The 12,595-nt window shown below is 40.8% G+C and overlaps 1 pseudogene; it reads left to right on the forward strand.

The window, feature by feature from the left end:
- Positions 1–3,606: 3,606 nt before the first annotated feature.
- LOC128053726 (histone-lysine N-methyltransferase SETMAR-like) lies at positions 3,607–4,619 on the forward strand (annotated as a pseudogene).
- The last annotated feature ends 7,976 nt before the right edge of the window (positions 4,620–12,595 follow it).

The following is a 12,595-nucleotide window of genomic DNA, read 5'->3' on the forward strand; positions in this document are numbered from 1 at the left end:
TCAGGAACACACCTGAAAGGGAGTAAGGAAATAAGTTTGGGCAGAAGAAGTAATTGATGTGTGATGTAGTCACAACTGGGGTCCCAGCCAATCTTACAGGGAGCTCTGGAACTGAGGCGATCCTTCAGAGTTATTGTGAAGCAACAGGGCCAAGACTTTTTACCCTCTAAACAGCCAGTCTTAGACTCATGCTGTGGACCTGGAGACCTTCAGCAGCCCACACTCCTGGCAGTGACAGGAAAGAGTGCTCTGGTCACGAAGAAGGGATCTGGGTAGCACACCACAGCATCCACCATACAAATAACTACAAAAATCAATGGTATAGGGGAAATGGAGGTGGGGGGCTATTATTATAGAATAAGAGCTTTAAAAGGCAGAACGACCAAAAGACGTTTTTTGCAGGCTTTGCTTTGACCTCCATCCACACAAACCAAATATATGAAAAGACATCTTTCAGATAATTGGAGAAATTTGCATGTAAAGTAAATATTAGATAAAATTATATAATTATTATTGATCTTGTTACATATCCTAAAGGTAGGGTGGTTCTATTTTTTAAAAGGCCATTTCCTACTGGAGATGAAGACTGAAATAAAGGTAAAATAACATGTCTTCAATTTGCATGAAAACGTTTTAGAAAAATAGAAGTATGGGAGATGTAACAAGATTGATAAAATGCTATTAACTGTTGAAGCTGAGTGATGAGTGATGAGAGATGAACATTCATCCTGTTATTCTCCCTACATTTGCTTAAAATATCCATAACAAAAATATCTAAGGACATGTAATAGGTTATTGTGATGTGCCACCAATCACTGCCCATAAGCACCAAAATATCTATTGTTGCTCCTTGAGCCCCAATTTCCCTTCCAAGATAGGAAACTAGATCCAAATTTAAAATGTTAGATGCAGGAAGGTTGTAACTCCTTAAAACATAAGTGGAAACATCAAAGGTTATGAAAAACAGAACTTTTCTGAATATTGTTCATCAAATGAGAACCAGAGCCTAGCACCCTGCTTGTGCCAGGGTAGGTGATAAATAAATGTTCTTGGAAATTAAAATGCAAGGCATATTCCCTAGCTTCTCCTTCCTGTCTCCATCCACCACTCCCTTAGTTTGTTTCTATCTCTTGGACTTTCTGGACTCTGTTAGGAATCTGTGCCCAACAAACAAGGTCATGAGTTCCTGCTGTCTTCTTTTTGGCCATGTGTGAGCATCTCTGCTTGATATGCAACTATTACTCTTATTGCCATTATCAGTAATGACCTCCCCTCTTTAAAAACAACTCCCCTTCCAAGTGGGTATTCCACATAAATGAAATGTTAGAGAAGAGCATAAAACATGTTTAAGAAAAAGTAAGACAGCAGGAAGTTGGGGAGTGGAAAGCCCAACTCCACTGCCGAGTGTAGTCAGGGCTGACTTAAAACCCCTGAGGACCTGTGGGGAGAGTGTCAGACTTCTGGCCAGGAACTGAGATGAACATCTGCAAAATATGTATACCCAAGCAACTAACCACTTCAGTCTCCCACTATCCTTTCTCTAGGCCCTGTAAGAGCCGTCTCGACACAGCTTCCACCCTCTTTTCCTCAGTGAAGTCCAAAATCAGCAGTCAATGTTGACATCAATGTGCACCGGACTAGAGCCCCAGGTAAAACAAAAGACGCCTGCAAAAAGGCAAATGAGAAAGGAACTCAAGGAAAGTTCACGATGGAAAAATAAATACCATCAAAACAAACATCCATAGAGGGGAAAGAGGGGAAAACCAAAGAGACAAGATCAGCCAGAAAAAATAAGAATAAAAACAATGAGAAAAGCCAAGAGTGGAGTGGGGGTGGGATGAGGGGGCAGAATGGACTGAAATGAAATACAGGCATAATTCTCCAAAGAAAAGTAGAGGAAAAGTTAGTGACAGAATTAGCATTTGGGAGCAAGGAGCTAAAAGCTTTTACATACTTTGTCTCACTGAATAGTCATACCACTGTGAAAAGTGAATATTGCTCATTACCATTTTGCAGAGGTAGAAATAGAGGCTTAGAAGCTAAACAAATTTGTCTTAGGATGTACATATAGCAAATGGTGGAGCAGAATTTGAACATAGTCCTCCTAACTTCAAAATTTACACTCTCTTGTAGGCTATCCTAGGTTTGAACAGCAGTAAACACAACTTCTACATTTGGTTGACTGCATTCATTAATATTAATAACCATGTGTTCAGTTATTCCTTAATTTGAGATCATTTCTTGAAATGGATCCCGAATGCTTCTTTTAAAAATTTTTTTGGCTGTGCTGAGTCTTTGTTTCTGCACACCAGCTTTCCTCTAGTTGTGGTGAGCAGGGGCTACTTTCTACTTGTCGTGCCTAGGGGCTTCTCATTGAGATGGCTAAGCTCGGCAGCATGTGGAATCCTCCCAGATCAGGGGTTGAGCCCATGTCCCCTGCATTGACAGGTGAATTCTTAACAACTGAACCACTAGAGAAGTCCTTAAATGCCTTTATTCCATCAGAAATGTTATCCTTCTCACTTCACCCAGAGTCATACTCTCGATCTAGGAATCTCTCCTCATAGATAAACCATCTAACCAAACAGCTAAGGCAAAAGGTGACAGCATTACCCAACCTGCTCAGATGACTCTAAAGCTGGCAAAATATATATATATATTCCAGTCTGGGACCAATCTGAGATGGCCTAAAATTATAGTGCAAAAGAGTTAGGGACAGCAGGTGACTGAAACTGTCTTCAGTATGAAAATATCCTTGAAGCTGATGATGAAAGGATGAGAGCAATGGATGTGTGGAGCTGGTGTGTGTTGGGGATCTGAACAGTAAATGTCTTATATCCCCATTAGAACATAAGCTTCTAGAGGGCAAGGACCACATATGGTACTTTCATTTTGTCCGTAAATACTACAGTGCTTTAAAATTCACAGGCACTCAAAGATTAGTGAAATAATTGAATGAATACTAGGTGTTAATGGCCTTGTGAATGGGGACAGTATCAAGATAGCTTTCTCCTTTTGAAAAGTACAATTACTCTTAAAAGTCATCTTTAACTCTGCTGCTACTGCTGCTGCTAAGTCGCGTCAGTCATGTCTGACTCTGTGCGACCCCATAGACGGCAGCCCACCAGGCTCCCCTCTCCCTGGGATTCTCCAGGCAAGAACACTGGAGTGGGTTGCCATTTCCTTCTCCAGTGCACGAAAGTGAAAAATGAAAGTGAAGTCGCTCAGTCCTGTCTGACTCTTCGCGACCCATGGACTGCAGCCTACCAGGCTCCTCCGTCCATGGGATTTTCCAGGCAAGAGTACTGGAGTGGGGTGCCATTGCCTTCTCTCTTTAACTCTAGAAGAAAGTAAATCAGGACAATAGCATGACTAAGTTTTAGAGCCAAACTAGCTCCTCTTTGAGCAAAAAGGAAAAGTATTAGGTTGGCGGAAAAGTAATTGCGGTTTTGCATTGTTGAAATTTGCTGTTTGATATTGGAATACATTCTTAAATAAATGCGGTTATGTTACACATTATTTTAATGCTCATGGCTCACTTTATATTTTTTACTAATAACTTATTGATTGTTATATATTTCATATTTATTTTAGACTAGGGAAATCATGTTAGACAAAAAGCAAATTCAAGCGATATTCTTATTCGAATTCAAAATGGATTGTAAAGCAGCAGAGACAACTGGCAACATTAACAATGCATCTGGCCCAGGAACTACTAATGAGCACAAAGAGCATACAGTGGTGGTTCAAGAAGTTTTGCAAAGGAGATGAGAGTTTTGAAGATGAGGATCACAGTGTCCAGCCATCGGAAGTTGACAACGACCAATTGAGAGGATCACCAAAGCTGATCCTCTTACAACTACATGAGAAGTTCCCAAAGAACTCAGTGTTGACCATTACCATCGTTCAGCATCTGAAGCAAACTGGAAAGGTGAAAAAGTTCTATAAGTGAGTGCCTCATGAGCTGACTGAAAAAAAGAAAAAAAAAGATTGTTTTGATTTTCTATGCAACAACAACAAACCATTTCACAATCAGATTGTGATATGCAATGAAAAGCGTATTTTATGTGACAACCAGCATTACCAGCTCAGTGGTCATTGAATCTCAGAGATGAAGCTCCAAAACACTTTCCAAAGCCAAACTTGCACCAAGAAGAAGTCATGGTCACTGTTTGGTGGTCTGCTGCTGGTCTGATCCACAACAGCTTTCTGAATCCCGACGAAACCATTACATTTGAGAAGTATGCTCAGCAAATCAATGAGTTGCGCTGAAAACTGCAATGCTTGCAGCTTGCATTGGTCAACAGAATGGGCCCAATTCTTCATGACAATGCCCAACCACACAGCGCACAACCATTGCTTCCAAAGTTGAATGAACTGGGCTATGAAGTTTTTTCTCACCCACCATATTCACCTGACCTCTCACCAACTGACTACCACCTTCAAGCATCTCAACAACTTTCTGCATGCAAAATGCTTCCACAACCAGCAAGAGGAAGAAAATGCTTTCCAAGAGTTCACTGAATCCTGAAACAAAAATTTTTATGCTACAGGAATAAAAAAAGCTTATTTCTCTCTGGCAAAAACGTGTTGATTGTAATGGTTCCTATTTTGATTAATAAAGATGAGTTTGAGCCTAGTTACAATGATTTAAAATTAACGATCTGAAACCGCAATTACTTTTTCACCAACCTGAACAATGAAGTTCTGGGGCACTCAGGACATAGAAAGAAGTGCTAATATGACAGCAATCACAGGATATTGGTTTCCCTTTATCCCACAGGTTTCTTCCCTACGAATTTTTAAGTATGTTCTCACCCCTCAGAGTTCTTACATTTCACATTCAGAAGTATACACAACGGTCCTCAACATTTTTGGCACCAGCAACTAATTTCATGGAAGACGATTTTTCCACGGATGGATGGTGGTGGGCGTATGATTCAAGCACATTACATTTATTGTGCACTTTATTTATATCATTGTTACATCAGCTCCACCTCTGATCATCAGGCATTAGGTCCCGGAGGTTGGGATCCCTGGTATAAGGCTTATAAATACTAGGCAGTGTCTGTGCAGACAAAGTCTGGTCTTCCAGTGGGAATTCTTAAGCCCGTGTAAGTTCGGATCTTTCCACAATGAACCCCTTCTCCAACATGATTTTACAGGCCCCTCAGATTTACTGGCTGAGCTCTGAATACAGTGTTGATTTTCCTGGTTCATAAAGCCAGGCAGAGTTTCTGCTGCCAGACAGGTGTATTTGTTTTTGAATGATAAGGACATTCACTTGCTCTCAGTTTAGGCTAATAATAAACACTTTAGACATCCTTCAAAATCTGAAAGAGGAAAGAATAAAAAACCCTCAGGCAACAACGTCTGTTAATGGACTCCACTTCCTTAGAGAACATGCGGCCTTGTACAAGAGTGGGGTTCTGGCTGGCTAACTTTTCAGGCAAGCAAACCCTCTGAATATTGCTTTTGATAGCCCTCTCCCATCAGTAGAGCCCTGAAGTCCATTTTACCTGATTAAAAGGAAGAGAGCCAGGACAAATAGAAAAACGAAAAAGAATATATTGGCCCCAAAGAGATACAGAGGGAGTCAGCGCTAGTGAGGAGACCTTTTTCTCCTGTAGCCAAGCAGCCTATACATGGAGGTTTGATGAGACAATCAGTAGCAAAAGCAGACACAGCAGGGTAATCAGGGGAAAATGAGCGTGGCAAAGGAACGTTCAAGAAGGAAGATAGTAGAACAATTTTGCTTGTCCTTTAAGCAGCCTAAAAACCTAATCTTTCAAACAAGGTGGTTTAGAAACGGATGAATGTCCAGATTGACGGTGCTCCGTCCCTCCGCCTTGATTATTCAGGGATGGTGGGTAACTTCCAGGATCAAGTCCTCCAGAAACATGAGGAAAGGTAGAAAAAACAGCCAGCATCCTAGACACTGATGCTGTAAGCCAACCCTTCCTCGGGCTGACTGTCTGAGCCACTAATCTCACTTGTTACTCTTGATTCTTAATCTGTCCCCCACTGTTGTTTCTTCACCACCACCAACCACCTGAAAGGAGTTGACTTTGGCTGGAGTCTGGCATCACAGTTGGCTCCCTGAAAGCTCTTGATGTGCTCATGGTGGAGGAGAAAGGAACAGCTCTGCCCCGGGAAGGGATGTGGCACACACAGCATCCATTATCTCCAGGGCTGTCTGGGACTGGCCATCAGCACTGGCCCGTGGTGAGGATTAGGCTTCTTTTTTTTTTTTTTTTCTAATTATCCATTTTTAAAAATTTTATCTAGTTATTCTTGGCTGCGCTGGGTCTTTGTGGCAGCTCAGGCTTTTCTCTAGGTGTGGTGAGCGGGGGGCCACTCTTTGTTGCGGTGCGCAAGCTTCTCACTGTGGTGGCTTCTCTTATTGCAGAGCATGAGTTCAAGGACAAGTAGGCTCATTGGTTGCAGCTCCCAGGCTTTAGAGCACAGGCAGAGCAGTTGTGGCCCAGGCTCAGCTGATCCACGACATGGGATCTTCCTGGACCAGAGATGGAACTCATGTCTCCTTCATTGGCAGGTTCTTTACTCCTCAGTCACCAGGGAAGTCCAGGATTGGGCTTCTTAGCTGACAATACTTCACAAACTTTGACACCAAATGCAGGGGAGAAAACGGCAGTTCCTCACACAAGGTAAGCATGAGACAGTGCCTGGGACCAACTGATCTTGCTTCTTTTTACTCTTTTCATGCAATTTCATCCTGATGACAAAGTCTCTGCTAATCAAACTAACATTTCTCTTTCTCCAATTTTTCTACATTGTTTAATCCCCAAAATAAACCTTCTCTGGAATATTTTACTTATACCTATATTTCTTTCCCTGAAATACATTTGCACTTGAATGATGAGATTTGTTGTTCTCTTTTGAAAATGCAAAATTACTCCTAAATTTCCATTTTTAATTCTAGGTGGCACATACATCAGTGTCTATCTATCATAACAATTTTTCTCTAGCAAAAAATTTTTATAACTTAAAAAGAGACGAAAAGGGTAGTAGAAGAACTTGAAAAATGTTTTATATCCTGACTTTCTTCTCTTCCTTAGAGTTAGGATACAGTTAGAAAAAAATACTCCTTAGAAAAGTACTGCCTTCTGAGCCATGTCTTTCTCTGGTGTGAGTTTTGTTTACAGAGACATGTCTTGCAGGTAATTACTAGAGTAGCATCATCTTTAAAGATGAGGCTGGGCAGACACTGTGCTCTGTGCACACTTGCTTCACGGATTCCTCTTGCCTCACTTTCTTTACAATATTTCTTGTTTTATTGCCACATTATTTACAACAGTCAAGACATGGAAGTAACTTAAGTGTCCACTGACAGTTAAATGGATAAAGATGTGATGTGTCTATACAATGGGATCCTGAATGCACGCATGCTAAGTCACTACAGTCATGTCCAGCTCTTTGCAACGCTATAGACTGTAACCTGCCAGGCTCCATGGTATTCTCCAGGCAAGGATGCTGGAATGAGTTGCCATGCCTTCCTCCAGGGGTCTTCCCAACCCAGGGATCGAACCTGAGTCTCTTACATCTCCTGCATTAGCAGGCAGGCTCTTTGCCACGAGAGCCACCTGGGAAGCCCCACAATGGAATTCTACTCAGTCATAAAGAAGAATGAGATCTTGCCATTTGCAAAAATATGGATGGATCTCAAAATATGGATATTCACTAAGTGAAATAAATCAGAGAAAGACAAATACCATATGAGTTCAGTTATATGTGGAATCTAAAAAACAAACCGAATAGACAAACAAAACAAACTCATAGATACAAAGAACAGACAGGTGGTCGGCAGAAGGGTGGGAGTCTGGACGGGTGGACAAAATGGGTGAAGGGGATCGAGAAGTACAAACTTCCAGTTATAAAATAAATGTCATGGATGGGAATTCTATGACGGTGCAGTGGCTTTCACTGCCACGGGTCCAGGGTTCAACCTCTGATGAGGGAACTAAGATCTCAAGAGCCATGCAGCACAGCCTAAATAAAGAAATATAAATTTAAAATAAAGTAAATATCATCATGATGTGATATAATGTACAGCACGATGACTACAGTCAAATACTGCATAGCAAGTTTCAAAGGCACTAAGAAAGTAAATCTTAAACGTTCTCATCACAAGAAAAACTATTTGGTAATTTTGATGTTCACAGATGGTAACTAGACTTACCCTGGTGACCATTTTATAATGTATACAAATGTTGAATCATTAAGTTGCACACCTGAAACTAATATAATATTGTGTGTCAATTATACTTAAAAAATAAAATTTTTATTTTTCTCGGTCTTTTTTTTTAACCACAGATATGTGTTGTAATTACACATCCAGACAGAAATGTCTCCTGAAGAAATATAAGCTCAAATATTTAGGGATAAAGAGTCTGCAACCTACTTAAATAGTTCATATATACAGAAATAAATGTGTGTGTATACACATGTATATACACACAGATGTACACATCTACATATGCATATATAGTCATACACATGTGGGTTTGTGCAATTTTACATATATGAAAGAAAGATAAGATAGGTAAATAACTTACTAGAACAATGGAAAGTATGTGGGTATTAGTTATATTCCTTCTCTTTTTCTGTAAGCTAGAGATTGTTTTTCATGATTTAAAGTTTAAAGGATGAATGGAAGGAAAGAGAAATACAAAGAGAGGAAGAAAGGTAGGAAGGGAGGATAAAAGGAAGAAATTCTTCCTAAAGACCCTGAAAGATGTGGGGCTGAGCTGGTTTTCTTGTTCTAAGAACTCTAATGGGAAACAATAGCTCACAACACAATGGTTTAGCCACTCATGTCCAATCACTGTTGCTTACACAGTCACTCTGTGATCATCTAACTCCCACGCCCCCAGACTTCTCCGTGAACTTGCACAGAGAACCTGCTCTTTGAGAGTCCTCTACAGTGTTGCTGTGAGGCTCTCTGCTGACCATTATTCTATGAGCCTGATTTGTAAGTGAGACTTACCCTAGAATGAGTACTCCACACCTGCTCCTTTGTGTGGTTCCAGGATGTCCTCTCATTGTTGACCACCTAAATTGAGCTAGTTGAGGTGGCTATTGCTAATTGGATGACGCAGTCAACATACGTGAAAACCTGCTAGGTAAATCTTTTGGATAAGCTCTTGTTTCTCTTATAAAATGGGCCTTTTCATCATTTTGTCATTAATCTTTTGCCCTTCACCCTCCTTCTTCCTGTCTAGACAGCAGGCAAGAAGCCTGGAACCATGTTAGCCATCCGGAGATCCTAAGATGACCGTAATAAGGATGACAGTGAAATGGGAAGAAGGAAAAAGCATTGGCGAGCCACCTTGCCAGGTTTAGAAATTTTGTTGAGAAGAACAATTAACACCCTGTAAAACTGAAACCTTGGAGAAGGGTTTTCCATAATTTCACAGCTGAAAACATATCTAACTGACTTGAATGATTTTGCCATCTCACAGAAGATTTGGTCCTGCCACTAGAGTCATTCCCAGCCTCATACCACCCAATGATAGTGCCCCAATCAGAAGTTGGGCTGCCCACAAGTTGCCCACAAGTGAGACTTTCGTGTGTCATATATCCCACATTCCCCTGAGGGACTGGCCTTAGGCTCTGAGCTTAACTATTTCTTTTGTTGTCTCCAAATTTTTATTCTGAAAGAGCAACTTGATTTTTTTTCAGACTATTTAGCTAGGTCCAGTTCTTTCAAACTAGGCAATCTTGATACATTTACTCCTAGAGAAATACCTAAATACTGAGCCAAAGAAATGGAATATAGTCTATACGTGCTGGTAAGTGCAGTCATGAAAACTTTCAAGAAATAAATATTTCTGTGGTCTGTAGAAATGTCTGGAGATTCTGAGAAGAATCCTGGTTTTCCTACTAGGTAGACAGACACGGAGAAATCACATACTTTGTTTTCGTAAACTTCCAAAGTTTAAGTAAATAAGGTTCGGCTAGTAATCAGAATAAAAACCCCTCACCTTAGCACTGCTAACAAACCAAGACAGAATGACTTTCTCTTACCCTTAGTCCTCAGGCTTTGGCTTTGGACTGGGTCCCAAAATGCTTTCTGTTTTGGAAACCCCAAACCATGCAAAACTCAGTAGGTCTGGGGTTTGAACATATGAATAAAAAAAGCCAAGTTTCCGCCTGACCTTGGCTAACCTTAAATCAACCGTTCCTCCAGTGCTAGTCTGCCCAACAGTGAAGCTTGTGGTTTCATCTTGGTTTTACCACAAAACTTTGTGATGAAACACTAAGAACCCACTGAGATTTGCACTTCCATTCCTGTCTTGTTTCAAACTCTTTTTACAAAACCTGATGACTTCTATAGCATTTGACTATGTAACTCTGTAATTTCTCTTATGTTCCTCATGGGCTCAGGACCAAATTTTTGCATAGCAACGCTTTATGAGACTCCAATGATGGAAAAATCAGAGTAGAGAAGTAAAATCCGTTCAGTGTGAAATCAAGAAAATTCTGTGAATATAACACAAATCTATATGCTATCACTGTTAGACTAACCACCAGGGAAGTCAGACTAACTATAAGAGCAGCTCAAATAATTTGAAAATTTCAGTTTAAAAAACTGCTGGGGATTGGGTACCATGGGATAGAGGAGCTGGAGGAAGGAAACCCCCAAATTAGCAAATGTTGCCCCAGACTAGAAACGCAAGAAACATAGAACAGGCATAGCGCTAATTATTTATCCAAGAGATATTCACCCAGTGAAGGGTAACTTCATGTTTTCCGGCCCACATATCTAGGTCAAATCAGGACACACAGAAAGAAGCTAACAATCTGAACATACAACCATTAGCAAGGACAGAATACTTCAGTCTCATGATCTGATTATGCCATGGTAAGTTTAAGAAGTAACATCTCCATTCTGTATTCACTTGGCATTGATGTAGGTACAGACAGAATGCCAAATGTCATGCTATCTCATACAACATAGATCTTTTTTTATTGAGGGGTAATTGACATATAACATTGTATTAGCTTTGGTTGTACAACAGAATGATTCTATATTTGTATACATTGTGTAAGGGCTTCTAAGGTGGCGCTAGTAGTAAAGAACCCTCCTGCCAATGCCGGAGACAAAATGAGACATGGGTTCAATCTCTGGGTCAGGAAGATCCCCTGGAGGAGGGCATGGCAACCCACTCCAGTATCCTTGCCTGAAGAATCCCATGGACAGAGGAGCCTGATGGGCTACAGTCCATGGGGTCGCAAAGAGTTGGACACAACTGGAGTGACTTAGTGCATTGTGTAAGGATCACCACAATAACTCTAGTTAACTCCTTCATATAGATTCTTGTCAACTAAAAATCTCAGGAAAAATATCATCAACCACCCATTATTTCCCCATAAAATACCGGATTGCCACCTCCAAAATAGTGGATTGCAACCTCCTTGCATTACCAGGGTTCTGAAATGGACATACCCAGAAATAAAAACAGAAAGCTTTTTCTGCCTTGAGCCCTTTCCAAATCTGAGTGCTATTTCGTAGCTTTAGAAATTTAGCCGCAAAAGCCCATTAACAAATTTTGAACAAAGAAAGAGAATTTTGCTTTAGCCCAGCAGACTCCTTTGTGAATTATACATAATGTTTTCCAGTGATAGAAAAAAGGAATCAAACACATGCCACCAGTTTCTGTAAAATCCTGAAAGCAGAAAACTGGTCTCATGATGTCAAGAATATACTGAAGACAAACCTTGGGTCAGTGAAAACCTGAGGACCAACTTCTGCTGCTGCTGCTGCTAAGTCGCTTCAGTCGTGTCCGCCTCTGTGCGACCCCATAGCCGGCAGCCCACCAGGCTCCCCCGTCCCTGGGATTCTCCAGGCAAGAACACTGGAGTGGGTTGCCATTTCCTTCTCCAGAGGACCAACTCCTAGAACTTTAATATTTCTACAAAATTGATTTTTTTTTTAAATGACCCAAGAAAAGGCTACAGTGATTGTCCCTCTCCTAGGGCCCCTTCCTGCCCTTCTCCCAAGTAGCTGGTACACAATGCTACACAATTTTCATGTCCTTCCAAAGGACATGATGTTCCAAAGAAACATCACAAAGCTCTTAACAGAATGTATACATGCGTTTATAAAAAGTCATGTCTACCTTCTTGCCCTCATGGAAATTACAAATTGCCCCAAAGCTCCTGTGAAACCCAGTCTACAGAATTGCCCCATAAGTCACAGGTGAAGTCATCTCAACAGAACCCATTAGAGTGAAGCAACGCTAAGAGATGCTTCTCCACTAAATCCCAAACAGGGGCTATGGCTCCAAAGCCAAAATTTTAGGATGCGATGACATATTTGGCGTTGAAGCCAACACATGCCCACAGTCAAGGAGTCCCCAATTTCCTACCCTGCTACAAGATATAGGTATAGGCTTCTTCAGGTAAAAGCCACCCACCAACTGCCTATGTCATCAACATATAAAACTCATGAGCTCATAATATAAACAGAGAACTATTTACTATATTCTTGGCACAGGCAAGCTTATAAACAATAGCTCAGTGGAATGTTTTTAGATTGAGTTTGTTTCCTGAGTATGTTTTTCTTATAAAT

This window comes from Budorcas taxicolor, chromosome 10, assembly GCF_023091745.1.
Source record: "Budorcas taxicolor isolate Tak-1 chromosome 10, Takin1.1, whole genome shotgun sequence".
Taxonomy (NCBI): domain Eukaryota; kingdom Metazoa; phylum Chordata; class Mammalia; order Artiodactyla; family Bovidae; genus Budorcas; species Budorcas taxicolor.